This window comes from Convolutriloba macropyga, chromosome 5, assembly GCF_964194025.1.
Source record: "Convolutriloba macropyga chromosome 5, txConMacr16.3, whole genome shotgun sequence".
NCBI lineage: Eukaryota > Metazoa > Xenacoelomorpha > Acoela > Convolutidae > Convolutriloba > Convolutriloba macropyga.
The window spans coordinates 48,674,204-48,689,185 of NC_134472.1; the positions used below are offsets into that span (position 1 = coordinate 48,674,204).

At 37.0% G+C, this 14,982-nt stretch overlaps 1 protein-coding gene across 1 annotated transcript in view; it reads left to right on the forward strand.

Moving 5' to 3' along the window:
• The window catches only part of LOC142339436 (UBX domain-containing protein 1-B-like), a 394,986-nt gene that overhangs the window by 372,816 nt on the left and 7,188 nt on the right, over positions 1–14,982 (forward strand). The window lies entirely within an intron of this gene.

Below are 14,982 nucleotides of genomic sequence, written 5' to 3' on the forward strand. Positions count from 1 at the left end.
CCTTACAATGGAGAAAAACTGTCCTTCATGACTGGCAACTTTGACAATGTTAATCAACTTCTTGGTACTATCAAGCGAACAGTTGGATTACCCAATTTTTCGTTTCCAGAAATCAAGAGTACTGGAAAATACGAAATAATTTTTGGTAAATATGAAGGAATCACTTTTCCCAGTGAGGAAATACCTAGCATTGTGGGCTTTACGGGAATTCCAGATGGACGCGGTGTACACATTGGTTACAAAATGGGTTCAGCTACATCAAATAAGTTAATGAAGAGTGATGAGACAAAAGCATACTTCGGAGAATTTCCTGCTGATCTATGCGCGGGAAAGCACCTAATTTTCATTTACACAAACATTATTGAGTATCAGTATGTGGGTGACGCAAAAGCTCCGTTATTGCGTGTCATTGATTCGAAACAACGTCTGAAAAACGGTAGCGTGTGCGAGCTTGAACCAACACATCGAATTGTTTTTTCAAATTTAGACTATAAAAAACTGTTATCAAACACTATACAATCAATTCCAATTGAGCTACGCACTGAGACAGGACAATTGGTTCCTTTTTTGGGAACAGGTAAAGTTATTTTAACTTTACAATTCAAAAAGTTTTCTGACTAGCATGGATTCCTATTATGCCAATCAGGTAACATCATTACCGCATTTCTCCGGACACTATAGACAAAGGGGAAGTGGATTTGGTGCTTTAGCTGCGGGAATTGGACGCGTTGCTTTACCATTGGCTCGACGGTTTATTTTACCGACTGCAAAACGTATCGGGAGAGAGCTTTTGAAACAGGGTGTTCCCGAACTTGTAGATGTAGTCTCAAAGAAAAAATCACCAAAACAAGCCTTGAAAAACACAGTCTCCAACACCATTAAAAAACAAACAGGAGGGCGAGCGCGACAACAACGACCAAGGAAATAAATTGGAAGATTTTCAAATAATTCAACAAAAAAGCTTAAAACCTCATTCATTTCCAAGTCAAGAGCTCCAAAAAGAAGTCGATCAGATTTTTTTGCAAAGGTGAAAGATGATCGCTAATTTATTACCAACTGAGGCAACTCACAGTTCCCTCGATCTGTTTGAGAAACCATCCCTCTTAGTAACATTTGATGGAAGTCTTTGTCAAAAACTGGGCCCGGTGTCTAGCCCCAATGGTCCAATGTTGGAATTTGAAGTTGCTGGCGATAGAAATAATTTTATTGATTTACAAAAAATATTCCTGGAGGTCAAATGTAAAATTGTTCAGTCGTCCGAAGCAAATTTAAAATATGACGGTACAGCTGCTGCAGATGTGACTAAAACTGACGCTCCCTACTTTTGCAATAATGTGTTGCATTCACTGTTCTCTGACTGCACAGTGTCAGCCAACGGATTAAAAATATCGAATGCAAATGGAAATTATGCTCACAAAAGTTTTATTGAGACTGAGTTTTCACACAACAAAGACGCAAAAAACACTTTGTTAGCTTGTCAAGGCTACTCGTACGAGGAAAATCCGGGAGCCGTATCAACTAAAGTAAATAGAAGAAAAGCTTTAGTCAGACAATCAAATGAATGCACGTTTTACGGAAAGGTTGCAGTCGATTTTTTCACATGTGACAGGCATCTAATGAGTGGTGTAACTCTTCGAATTGCTTTTCGAAGATCAATTGATGACTTTGTTATTTTGTCAGATGATGCCGCTAAGCATTATAAAGTGAAAATTGTCGAAGCAAATTTGTATGTGCGCAAGATGACTTTGAACGATGACGTTGTGTCGGCTATTGAAAAAAATTGCTTACCAGCCCGGCTTCCTATCCGTACCTTGAAATCCTTACAAAAACATTTTTGGCTTCTACTGGTCTACACAGTTGGAAACAAGAAGACATATTTGCCAGGGAACCAATCCGAAGACTAGCTTTGTCTGAACACAAACGAAGCTTTTCTCGGTAACAATAGACAGAATCCATTTCATTTCCGAAAATTTGATTTGGAACAGATTTATATCTATCGAAATGGAATGCCAGTCGCAGATAGTCCAATATCAACAAATGATAAGCGTCTTTTCTTCAGTCCAATATCAGACTTAGCCTATATTGACAATGGTCATGGCATAAGTTTGATAGACTACCCAAACCATTTTATTATGGTTTTTGACTTGACTAGTACTCAACAAGCTTCTCACGATTTTATTCACCCCGAGCTAACAAATTGTTCAATTTCGATCGAGCTGAAATTTTCAGCTGCATTGCCCAACAATATTGAAATATTCATTATTGGCGAAAAAGCTAGCAACATTTTTGGATTCTGCGCGCCGGGTTTCAAAAAATCACATTTTAACCAACTAATGGATGAAGATGATATCAATGACCTCATTCAAAAATGTAGAAAACTGAAATACAAATTTTGTGGTGTATTCACTGCCAACAACTTTCCACAAAAACTCCACAAAAATAGTTTTCTCATTGTAAATGCTTCGCCCTCGAACAACCCTGGTACACACTGGCTTCTTCTATGTAATCGAAACAATGAAATCATTTTTGCGGACCCCTTGGGACAATCGATTATTGCCTATAGAGACTTATATCACCGACTCTCTGACACTAATGCACAAATATGTCAATTTCTCGAACATCAACCAATTCAGAGTCAAAACTCAGAACTGTGTGGACCTTTGTATTTATATTGCGCATGTTATATTTAGTGAAAGACAAATTGTAAAAATTAATGATGTTCAATTGCTTCGATTTGCAGAATCAATATCTAATTTTCCATAACCACTCACAAACATGTCCATAACTTTACAAAAAGCACCAGAATGAGGACCACTTAAAATGTTTTCAACTCGTTTTAAAATTTCTGTACAAATTTGGTCAGTTTGAGTTTGCTCATGGCCGGTTCCTGCTGAGATGGTATTGTGGATTGTTTTCTGTGCAATTAATGTAGTTTTTGTCGCCATCGCTTTTGTAGTCGTCAACATTTTTGCTGTGTTTGAAATTGGAAGACGTTTGTTGGGTCAATTTTTTCTCCTGTTTTGTCATTGAAGTCAACGGCTAACTTCAACTTTGTAAATACTTCTGCATTCGTTTCCAGTTTGTGAAAAGACAGGGGACAGCAAAAGATTTGTTTTGCTTTGTAGAGCCAATATCAGTTGAACTATCAATCAAAAGGTGAGAATGGTTAGTTGCTATTTGGCAAAACTCAGACTCAAAGTGAGGACAAACTGCATAATTAATCAAACTCGTAATGTCTGTTGGCTTTTGATTAAGAATTTTGAATCTAAATTGTTTCTGAAATTGTTTGAAATAACTTGGAGAACGTTCATACATTGCTTCCACCATCCTTGCTCTCGAGTTTAGGCCTTTTATTTGGTGGCGGTTTTGTTGAACAGTCTTTTGCTGACTTTTCTTCTGATTCAAGTATCTTCTCTGCCGTATTGACCAAGCTCCCAAATTCTTGCAGAGTCAACGAAATTCTCTGTTCAATCTCGTATTCTTCTGCTGCTTTTTTAAAGAATTACAGAAATACATGTTCCTGTCTTTTCGTAAGTTTTCAGCGTTGCCTTAATCAAACGCTTATCAGTTTTGGAAACGTCGAAATAGCAATCTCCGTACTCTGTATCTTTGGTAGAAGTAAAAGGCATAGTGAGCAACTTTCTTTTATCACATTCAAAATTCAAACTATTCAGCTTAATGGCGGCGGCAAGTTGGGATTAAACCAGTGTAGTCATTTTGTCTAATTAAATCCAGCTGACATGTGAATACAGAGTCAAGTACGCCTATGGCGTACTTGATTCTGTCTCTCGCATTCACATTGGATTGCATAATTAATTTCAGATATGACCTTAGATAAGGTTTCCCTACTGAAATAATTGGTGGTACCACAAAAACTGAACCAGATGTGACCCTAGGTGTGACGACCACAGGTTGAATTTAGCGTGAATGTGCAGAAAATTCAAAACAGATGTTAACCTAGATAAGAATTGAAACCAATGTAATTCAACCTGGTTATAATACATGAAAATTAAAAACAGATGTGACCCTAGGTGCGACGTGAATTAAAAGTTGAATTTAGTGGGATAGTGCAGTATTAGTAAATCAAAACAGTTGTTAACCTAGATAAGAAATGCAATGCAAAGTTAACTTGGTTTCTACGTTATATTAATTAGAAATTAAAAACAAATGTGATCCTAGATCAGTGGTGTGTTGAAAACGTATTTGCACCACTAAAATTATTGCGTTAATTTCCTTTGGTTCTTCTTGCTAAACAGTCAATCTCTACTTGAAACCTTTGGGTTCCTCTTGCTAAACAATTTCATTCTCTACTTGAAACCAGTGTTATATTTTGGTCGTTATAATGTCTGTAAAAATTCTTTCTGAATCTGCAATTTCTCGTGAAAGAACACTGGTTTATCAGACATTGTACGAAAATTTTGTCGTCTTGATTCAACAGAAAAAAGTAGGAGAAATTTGGACAGTATACCAGCATTGTCTAATTCCAAAACTCTTTATCAATGCAATTGCAGCTCTACCTAACAAAACGGAGCCTTCTGAGAGCAGCATTATTACTTCGGGTGGGTTATTGCCACCCAAAACTACACCTGCTTTCGAAAATCACGATGTTGATACCTTGACAGACGAAGTCAGGCGAATATTTTATCGTTATGATTGCGAGTGCATTCCTCTGTGCGAAAATCAGCTTGGAGTTTATCAGGCATGTGATGACCTGGCTGATATGTGGGGACTCAAGTCAACACCCGAATCTCCAGACAGTAACACTCCCTTGAGTGCACCAGTAACGCCTGCACCTGACCCCAGTCCCTCAATTACTCCAACACCGAGTCCTTCTCTTTTCGCAGGACTCAGTTTTCAACGACATTTTTCATTGAGCAACGGAGAGCAGGCATTTGATTGCAACATTTTGTCGGGCACAAATTTTCAAACACCACGACAAACCAGCGAAAATCAATTCGAAACGCCACAGAGCTCTGAGACGCCTCAAGTTGGTGCAGCCCCCAAGAAGCGAAGGCCAGAGCAGTCCTTGATGGATATTTTCGATTGCTAGAAAAACTTTTAATTTGTAATTTGTAATAAAAACATTTTAATTTGTAATTTGTAATAAAAGCGTGTTCGATCATGTTCAATTGAATATTTTTGCTCGATTTTTATTGGCTAAAGGAAACCCATACAATCATACCAAGCTCGATCGTGTTTATTTTAAATAGTATGACAGTAATTGAGAAGCAAAGAAAAAGTTTTCATAATGTACTAAGAGATCAAAGCTGATAACCGATCAACTAATAACTTATAAAAAATTTTTTTTCCAATTTTTTCTCATAGTTCATTCGATATTTTTTGTTTACATTAGGGGTGCAATAAACCTTGCTGCTAGTTCCTGAAAAAAACTTTTCTTCATACTCTTTATATTTTAAAGTTATCTTCAATTTTTCTTAAATTTTTTTTCAAAATTGTAAAATTGTCAGATTTTTTTCGACTTTTCTCAAAAACTGGATATACGATTTTCAATTTTTCGTTCTGAACTGTCAAGTTACTGTTTATCGATGATAGTTGGACAATTTTTGAGAAGCAAAGCAAAAATTTTTTCATATTGTACTGAGATCAAAGCTGATAACCGATTAACTAAAAATTATAAAAAGTTTTTTCCATTTTTTTCTCATAGTTAATTCGATATTTTTTGTTTACATTAGGGGTGCAATAAACCTTGCTGTTAGTTCCTGAAAAAAACTTTTGTTCGTACTCTTCAAATTTTAAAGTTATCTTCAATTTTTCTTAAATTTTTTTTCAAAATTGTAAAATTGTCAGATTTTTTTTTTCGACTTTTCTCAAAAACTGGATATACGATTTTCAATTTTTCATTCTGAACTGTCAAGTAACTGTTTATCGATGGTAGGTGGACAATTTTTGAGAAGCAAAGCAAAAATTTTTTCATAATGTACTAAGAGATTGAAGCTGATAACCGATTAACTAAAAATTATAAAAAGTTGTTTTTTCCATTTTTTTTCTCATATTTAATTCGATATTTTTTGTTTACATTAGGGGTGCAATAAACCTTGCTGTTAGTTCCTGAAAAAAACTTTTCTTCGTACTCTTCAAATTTTAAAGTTATCTTCAATTTTTCTTAAATTTTTTTTCAAAATTGTAAAATTGTCAGATTTTTTTCGACTTTTCTCAAAAACTGGATATACGATTTTCAATTTTTCATTCTGAACTGTCAAGTTACTGTTTATCGATGATAGTTGGACAATTTTGGAGAAGCAAAGCAAAAATTTTTTCATAATGTACTAAGAGATCAAAGCTGATAACCGATTAACTAAAAATTATAAAAAGTTGTTTTTTCCATTTTTTTCTCATAGTTAATTTGATATTTTTTGTTTACATTAGGGGTGCAATAAACCTTGCTGTTAGTTCCTGAAAAAACTTTTCTTCATACTCTTCAAATTTTAAAGCTATCTTCAATTTTTCATAAAATTTCAAAATTGTAAAATTGTCAGATCTTTTTTTACTTTTCTCAAAAACTGGATTTACGGTTTTCGATTTTTCCTTCTGAACTGCCAAGTAACTGTTTATGGATGATAGTTGGACAATTTTTGAGAAGCAAAGCAAAAATTTTTTTATAATGTACTAAGAGATCAAAGCTGATAACCGATTAACTAAAAATTATAAAAAATTGTGTTTTTCCATTTTTTTTTCTCATAGCTACTTCGATATTTTTTGTTTAAATTAGGGGACAATTAATCTTGCTGCTGATTCCTGAAAAAAAATCATTAGCAAAATCACCTAGGCAAAAAATCAACTTTGAATTTGTGCTAAGTTTCGAATTGGAACGCGCGCCAAAAATAGCCAATCAAATTCGAGTTTTTCAAATATTTGAACTTGGCGCCCAAAATTCATTTCAATTTAAGAGTTTATGTTCAAGTCGTCATTTACTGTTCTTTCGTTTCTTATTCGGGTTTATTCAATTTTCTTCGAAATTCAACAAAATTCTCAAGAAAAATGGTTCACCAATGCCGACATTGCTCTGCTACATACAGCAACAAATACAATCGCTCAAGGCATGAAAACAGCGCCCATCCTGACGAGCTTGGTTTACCTGTATTTCAATGCTCTCTGCACTTTCAATGCCCGAAAATTGTCTCTGCTTGAGCAGCACATGCGAACATGCCATGGCAAATTCACCAACTGTTGTCGAACTTGTTACTTAGGCTTCAACAACGTTCATTTGTTTGCTCAGCACATGAGTTCTCTTCATGGGCTTCCCGTATTCGGTGACGAATTCCTACCGAGAGATACACCAACGGAGTCAGCTTTCGGTGGAAGACTTCAAACATTCGAAGTTGTTCACAACAACGACGCTGAAGTGAATACAGACCTTGCTAGATTCATGTTAGCAGAAAAAACTCGAATCGGAAACTTGGTGCGTGAAAAGTTATCCAACGGACCTCACAAAATTCATTTTTGCGCAAAAGTTCAACTGCTCAAACCTCATCGAGGTGAAGAGGTTGGCTCTACTGACGACGAGCGTATTGAAATTTACACAAACTCACTCATGACACCAGTGCTCAATGATGGAATGTCAGACGAAACGTACTGGACTATGGTGGATAAAATGTTAACAGTATTGGCAACATTTGCGTCATCAGGAAGTGGCTGGATCTTGGAAAAAGTTATCAAATTGGACGTAAAGTTTGCACGCTACAGACCCGTAAATGGCTCTTCATACTTACCTCTGCCTGTGAAAGTCGCCAATTGTCGCGGTCTTCTTAATATAAGGAATCACAACGACCAAAACTGTTTCAAATACTGCTACATTGCAGCTTATCAGCCTACAATGTTACATTGCATAACAATATCAGCCTCGAACGTTACGGTAGAAATTTTAATACTGAAGGAACTTCACCAGACACATACAGCAATCTTGAACAACCTTTGGGCGACTTTGAAATGCCCATGGGTTTCGACGATATGAAGGAGTTTGAGTCGTTGAACAATGTTCAGGTGAATGTCTTTGGTTACGAGAAAGGTCAGCCATACCCCCTCCGAGTTTCTAACTATGAGTCTTCTTTTTTGATGGACCTTCTTCTCCTATATGAGTGTGACCGGTATCACTACGTACTTATAACAGACCTGGTGAAAGTTGTCTGCTATGTGCGTAACATTATGTTTCGATTCTGCTATCGACTCTGTCGTAACTGTTTTTGGTTGTGTAGAGATGGACTCGAATGCTACAACCTACATTTACAGACATGCTCCATGAATGCACCAGCTGTTATTCAAATGCCCTCTCCTGATCAAAGTATGTACAAATTTTCAAAACTTTCGGCTACTTGGTTTGTACCTCTAGTGATATACTTCGATTTCGAATCTTTCCTACGACCAGTTGCGAGTTGTGCCGGTCCCAGCAACACAGCAAATACACGAGCCATCGAAAGACATGAGCCTTGCGGCTTTGCATTAACAGTCATTGATCATCAATCAACAACACCAATTTTTCATCATTTAGACAGTTCAGAAGACTGCATGAAAAACTTTGTTAGAATGCTACATGACTTAGCTCGAGATATCCACAAACAAAAGAACAAACACCCTTTTTATAGAGGCAACAGAAATTTGCTCAACAAAAGTAAAGCAAAACAGTGCTGGATTTGTGAGAACGATTTCGATGTCGAAGATGACCCAGAGAGTACTATCGATTTAGACCACTGTCACTTTAGCGGTAAATTCCTTGGTTGGGCTCATGAAAAATGCAACCGAGCTCGTCGCTACGTTAATTTCATTCCAGTTGTCGGGCACAATATTCAGAACTATGATTTGCATCATATTTGTTTGGCACTTAACGAATGCGAACCAACACCTACCGTTCAAGTCATTCCAGCAACAGACGAAAAATACATCTCCATGACATTTGGCGTTTTGATTGAAATTATCACGACGGATGAAGGAAAAACGAAAAAAATCTACGAATATTTGCGATTTATTGATTCGTATAAAATGATGAACAGCTCGTTGGAAAAATTGACCGAAATTTTACCCACCGATCAGTTTGGTGTTCTCAATTCGATGTTCCCGGGAATTTCTGATTCAGATTTAGAGCTGTTGAAACAGAAAGGTCATTATCCGTACTCGTATGTAAGTGATAGAAGCAAATTTTTAGACACAACTCTACCACCCCTCGAAAATTGGCGTAACACTCTCGAAGGTGGCACAGTTTCAATTAATGAAACAGAATTGGAACATGCACAAAAAATGTGGGAGATTTTGCACTGTAGTACTCTTCAAGACTATCACGATGGGTATCTGAAATTGGACTGTGCCTTGTTGGCATGCGTCTGCGAGTTTCATAGAGAGTTGAGTTTCAAAACATACAAGTTGGATTGTATGCACTTTTATACTTTACCAAACATGGCCAAAGAGGCGTCATTGAGAATTTGTAAAGCTGAAGTTGAACTTTTGACCGAGCGTGAGCATCTCGATCTCATAGAGCCAGCTGTTAGAGGAGGAGTTACTTCAGTGTACGAGGAGAGACGATTTGTTGCAAACAATTGCTATCTGGATAACTATGACGCATCCAAGGAATCAGTTTTTGGTTTTTGTGTGGATGCGAACAACCTCTACGGAGGTGTTATGCAGCTAGACAAATTACCAATAGCAGATTACATTTTGAGGTCAGATATCCCCCTGAGCGAAATTTTGAACACGCCCGATGATGCTCAAGTGGGGTACTTTGTTGAAGTGGACTTGTCCTACCCAACCCACCTGCATGATGACCACCGTGATTTCCCTTTAGCTCCCACGAAAGATTTTGTCGAAGACGCATGGTTGAGTGACTATCAGATAGAGTTGAAAGAGCAACATAATCTACCTACCTCTAAAGTGAAGAAACTGTTGCAGACTTTATTCGACAAGGAAAAATACGTTGTTCATTACAAACTTCTAAAACTCTATGTGGATCTTGGCCTGATAGTGAAGAAATTATAGAGTGCTACAATTTAGACAAGAACAGTGGCTTGCTCCCTACATTTCATTAAATAACCAAAAACGTCAGCTGGCATCGAACAAATTTGAAGAAAACTTTTATAAATTAATGAATAATGCTGTGTATGGAAAAAATTGTGAGTCGAAACGTCGCCGAAACAAGTTAGTTATTAGTCGTGATGCCGAGTCTACACTTTCACCATATCAAAATTCGAATTTGAGCGCTATATTATCTTTGGAGAAAACTTAGCTGCACTATCGACTCGTCCTAAAAAAATCTACTGGAATACACCAACAATAGTAGGCGCTTCAATTTTGGACTTGGCGAAATATCAGATGTACCATTTTCACTTCAAAGTGATGCGGCCCAACTTTGAGTGCCGTCTACTTTATAGCGATACAGACAGCTTGCTGTATTCCGTCAAGTGTGCAGATTTCTATCAAGAGCTCTCCAAAAAACCTCAAGCAGTGCTGGATTGTTTTGACTTTTCGAACTATCCAACCAGCCATTTCTTATTCAACAATCAGAACAAACGAAAAGTGATGAAGTTCAAGGACGAGTTCGCCGGTGACTTCATCACAGACTTCGTTTGCCTGAAACCCAAGCTGTACTCAATTCTGTCCAAAAGTAAGAACTCCTACTTGTTCCTTTCAAATAGTACCGTTGTAGTTACTTAGCTACGTTTGTTATGGTAAACATCAAACCTCTTATTTCAGGTTGTAGGAAGCTCTCCGCCAAGGGTGTCACGCGGGCTACCCAACGTCGCTTGCGTCATGAAGACTTCCTTGAAACATTGAACACTGGCAACGTCTTCAGGTCCGAAAACACACGAATAACTTCGGACCATCATATTCTACAGACCGTCTCCTCGAATAAAATCTGTCTGTCAGCGTTTGACAACAAACGTTTTATAAAAGCAGACGGCATTCATACTCTCCCATTCGGGCCATATGAAGCTCTCGACTGTGGAATTGATGATATTGACTGGGTTAACGCAGATATTGAATGGGATCATAACAGTTTCGATTCAAATCTGTGTTTGAGTTCCGATCCAGAATGGGATAATGATTTCGTTGTCTCACAAACATCCTCAACGGCTGCTCAAAGTTCTGCACCTAGCTCTTGGTAGCCACCCGACCCAGGATTTGCTGCAGCCCAGGCAGTAACAGAATCGGATATCGAAAGTGACGATTTGATCGATTTTGATGCAAGTTCGGACGAGAGTTCTAGTGCCAGTAACCCATTCATAAACTTTGAGGCCGAAGAAGCCAGTAGTAGTGATTTTGAAGAGCCACCGCAAAAAAATTTTAAAGCCAAGATAAATAATTTAAACAATTTCCAGCCGCTTTTTGTTAATAATTTTCCGGCAAAAATCCCTTAATCTTCAGTTTTTGTATTAATTAGAAAAAAAGTCGTTGTAAAGTTGTGTGTTCAGTTTTGCTGTTTAATTTTGTCCGGTTTCGGTGCTTAAATTTGAACAGTTTATTTCCTTGGTTTTGCCTAGCTTTCTATGTATTATTTTCCGTGTTGAATTGAATTCTGTTTAATAGTTCCAGTTTTATGGCTTTGTCTGGCATATGTTTGGGTTTAACGTGACGTAAACTCTTAATACCCTCCCGTCTATGATAACCCCCTACCCTCACATGTTTAAGGATCGAATGATAACCCCCCCTCTCTATGCCCCTATTTCATACTACTGATAAGTAAGCCGCTGCATAAAAAGAATCAAGGCTGAAAATCGAAAACTATAGACCAGTCTCTGTTATGTGCAAACTTTAATATTTGAAAAACTTATAGGAAATTTAGAGATTGTTTATTGAAAAGATTGGATCGACGACTGCATGGCTTTAGATCAAAGCATTCTACAGTAACGCAAATGCTAGAATATCGTGGAAACATTTTCAAATGTTTGAATGCCAAAGAGTGCGATGGGTATTAACCTGGACACCGGAAAACAGTTTGATGTCATAAACCACAATGCATTTCTTTGTGAGCTTTGCTTTTGATTGCCGATTTATCGAGTTTTTGCTATCTATTCCTCAGCGATTCATTGCATATTAATTGAAAACGCAACTTAATCGGAAATAGCTGTAACAACTGGTGGACCTCGGGGATCGGTGTTCTAAATGACCTCACCTCATTACTCGACAACTGTTCGTTTCTTTTGGCAGATGACACATCAATAATGTGAAGTCAAGTTGAATTGTTTTTTCTTCAAAATGATTTGAACAGATCAATCAAGCTTTTGAAGCTATTTGTTTGAACTTAGAATTGACCAAACGCAAGCTAAGCTTTGCGCGAAATTCCACTTAATTCGAGTTCTATGGACCTGGGGATAAATTCTTAAAAATCGGCTTGATTGGATGCATCACTTCAACCAGAGACTTTCCAAAACTCAACAGAAATTTGTTTACTTGAAAAGAAATGCGGCGTTTTCTATTATTAATATTAACTAAATTTATACAAAAGTTATATTTTATTGGTCGTTCTTTATGCTTCCAACAACGTTTGGCTTTCCAATTTGCCTAATTGCCGGAAGGTGGAAAACCTCCAGAAACAAGCTTTGACAACGAATACAAGGAAAGCTTTGCTCAATATAACATGTTGCCAATCAGTTTTATGTTGGTTCAAAATGATCTGCTCATGTTAAAAAAGTTTCCATTCTGACAGTGCTCTTACGTTTGACGATTATTGGGTCCTCTTCAAGGGTCTCTTGCAAAATTGCTCCACTGGAAAACAATTTTTAAAGACGAATTTTAATTGGTCGAGTATTGCAAAAAGAAGAGTTTTTTGTCAGTGTTGTAAAGCACGCTAATGTTTTTATGCGGAACAATGATTTGTCAGAATTTGAGTGGACAGCACCAGTTCCGTAAACAACTGAAATCTTTTAAATTGTACAATTTTCTCAATATCCTGCTTAATGGTGGTGCTTGTTAATTGCTCTCAAACGAAGTTTGTAGCAATTATATTAGTCCTGTCGGTCTTTTTATAGCTGCGAAGCTGTAAGCTGAGCGTAGCTATATTGCGGTGCTCTTGGTTTTTTTTACAATTCAAAGAATTTGAATTGTATTGGGGCGCTGTCTTTTTTTTGAGATCTGTTCACACATTTTCATGATTTTTGAAGTCAATTGGAGTAGTGATTTTGGTCACGCCGAAACAGGAAGTGGAGCGAAAAAACGAGTGGTTTTGCGGCGTGAAATTTTTTCGCTCTAAATTGAAAGTAGAGTGAGGAAACGGTGTTTGAACAAAAATTCGCTTTCTCGCTAGTGGTTTTTTGTTCACATGCGGCAATTTCACTTTGATTTTTACAGTTTTCGATTTTTTTGTGGTTCGGATTTTTTTCTAAATGGTTTTTCCAATCCATTCATAGTCCGTTCTTGTTCTAGTTTTCTGTTTAATCAATGAAAATTTTTTGAATTGTACGTCAGGACTTGTCCTGCTATGTTTTTTTCAAGATCTGTTCCCACATTTTCATGATTTTTAAACTCAAATTGGAGTGGTGATTTTGGTCACGCCGAAACAGGAAGTGCAGCGAGAAAGCGAGTGGTTTTGCGGCGTGAAGTTTTTTTGCTCTAAATTTAATGTAGTGAGAAAACGTTGTTTGAACAAAAATTCGCTTTCTCGCTAGTGGTTTTTTGTTCACATGCGGCAATTTAACTTTGATTACTGTTTTTTCGATTTTTTGGATCGAATTTTTTTTAAATGGTTTTCCCAATCCATTCATAGTCCGTTCTAGGTCTAGTTTTGTGTTTAGTCAATGAAAGTTCTTTGAATTGTACGTCAGGACTTGTCCTGCTATGTTTTTTTGTTTCGTCGTCTGACGCTCTTTTTTCGTTTTTCATTTCACACAACAAAGCTGAAAAAGTCAAATTTTCTGAATGACTTCTTCCTCTCACCAACGGCATTTGCGCGCGTGACGTCATTTCTCACTCGCTTTAGCGAAAGTTTTTAGGTTATTTGCGTGATTAGATTTTGATCATACATGACTTACCTCACTCAATAAAATGATTTTTGCACTTTAAAACTTAAGTTTAAACTGAATTTGCTTAAGGTCAAAGGAACTCATATGTGCAGTAAAGGTCCCTAATAAGAGGCTTCTGAGGAATGAATTTTAACAAGCTTTATTAATTTATCGCTGAATGTATTTAGCCTAGTTTTTTGAGTGGCGTCGATTTTTTTTCAATTTAGATCTGTATCTGTTTCTATCTCTATTATATGGCACGCAGGTCTATTCTTTCGCAGCTATTCCGGCAATCTGCCGGCTATGTTTATGCGCTTTTTCGCGTGACCCATTTCACAGGTAGCACCCAGTGGGCATTAAGTGCTCTTACATCATTTCAGCTCACTAGTCTGCAAGTATGCGATTCACAGAAACTGTCTTGGAGACTTATATTTATGAAGGGCAGTCCTTAGGGGTTGACCCCTTAGAAGTTATGTTATAATTTTTTATCTAAGTGATCCCCGTAAACCGGGTACCAAGCTAATGTGTGAGAGAGAAAGAGTTAATTTATCCTCGCTTGTAAAGTATAAATACAGAACCGCATAGATTTAGTCGAAAAAAAACAACAAAATTTACAACAGAATAGCAAAGTACAGCAGAACGATCAGCATAGTATTATTAATCTTCAAGCAAGGAACGGACATGTCTTCGTTTGACCTACTTCACAGCGTGCCCAGATGTATACAACATAGATGATAATCTTATTAACATTTGTGAAATTTTTTTTCTTTTCTTAACAATGTGATTCAAAAGCATTACACAGAGATAGCTGAAATGGCAATTTTCAACAATTCACTACTAAATGCCCTCTACTATGGCATATTGTTGCATACTCAAGCGAACATCCAGACTTCGCCAACTTAGAAAAAAAGAGAAAAAGAAGTTCTTTATATAAAAAACTCAAATTGAAGAAACACTGTTAAAAACCAACTTTAGAATTTAGAAAAATCAAATTTTGACAGCAAAAAATGAATCGCGGAGCCCTCTACGAAGGCACCGGCAC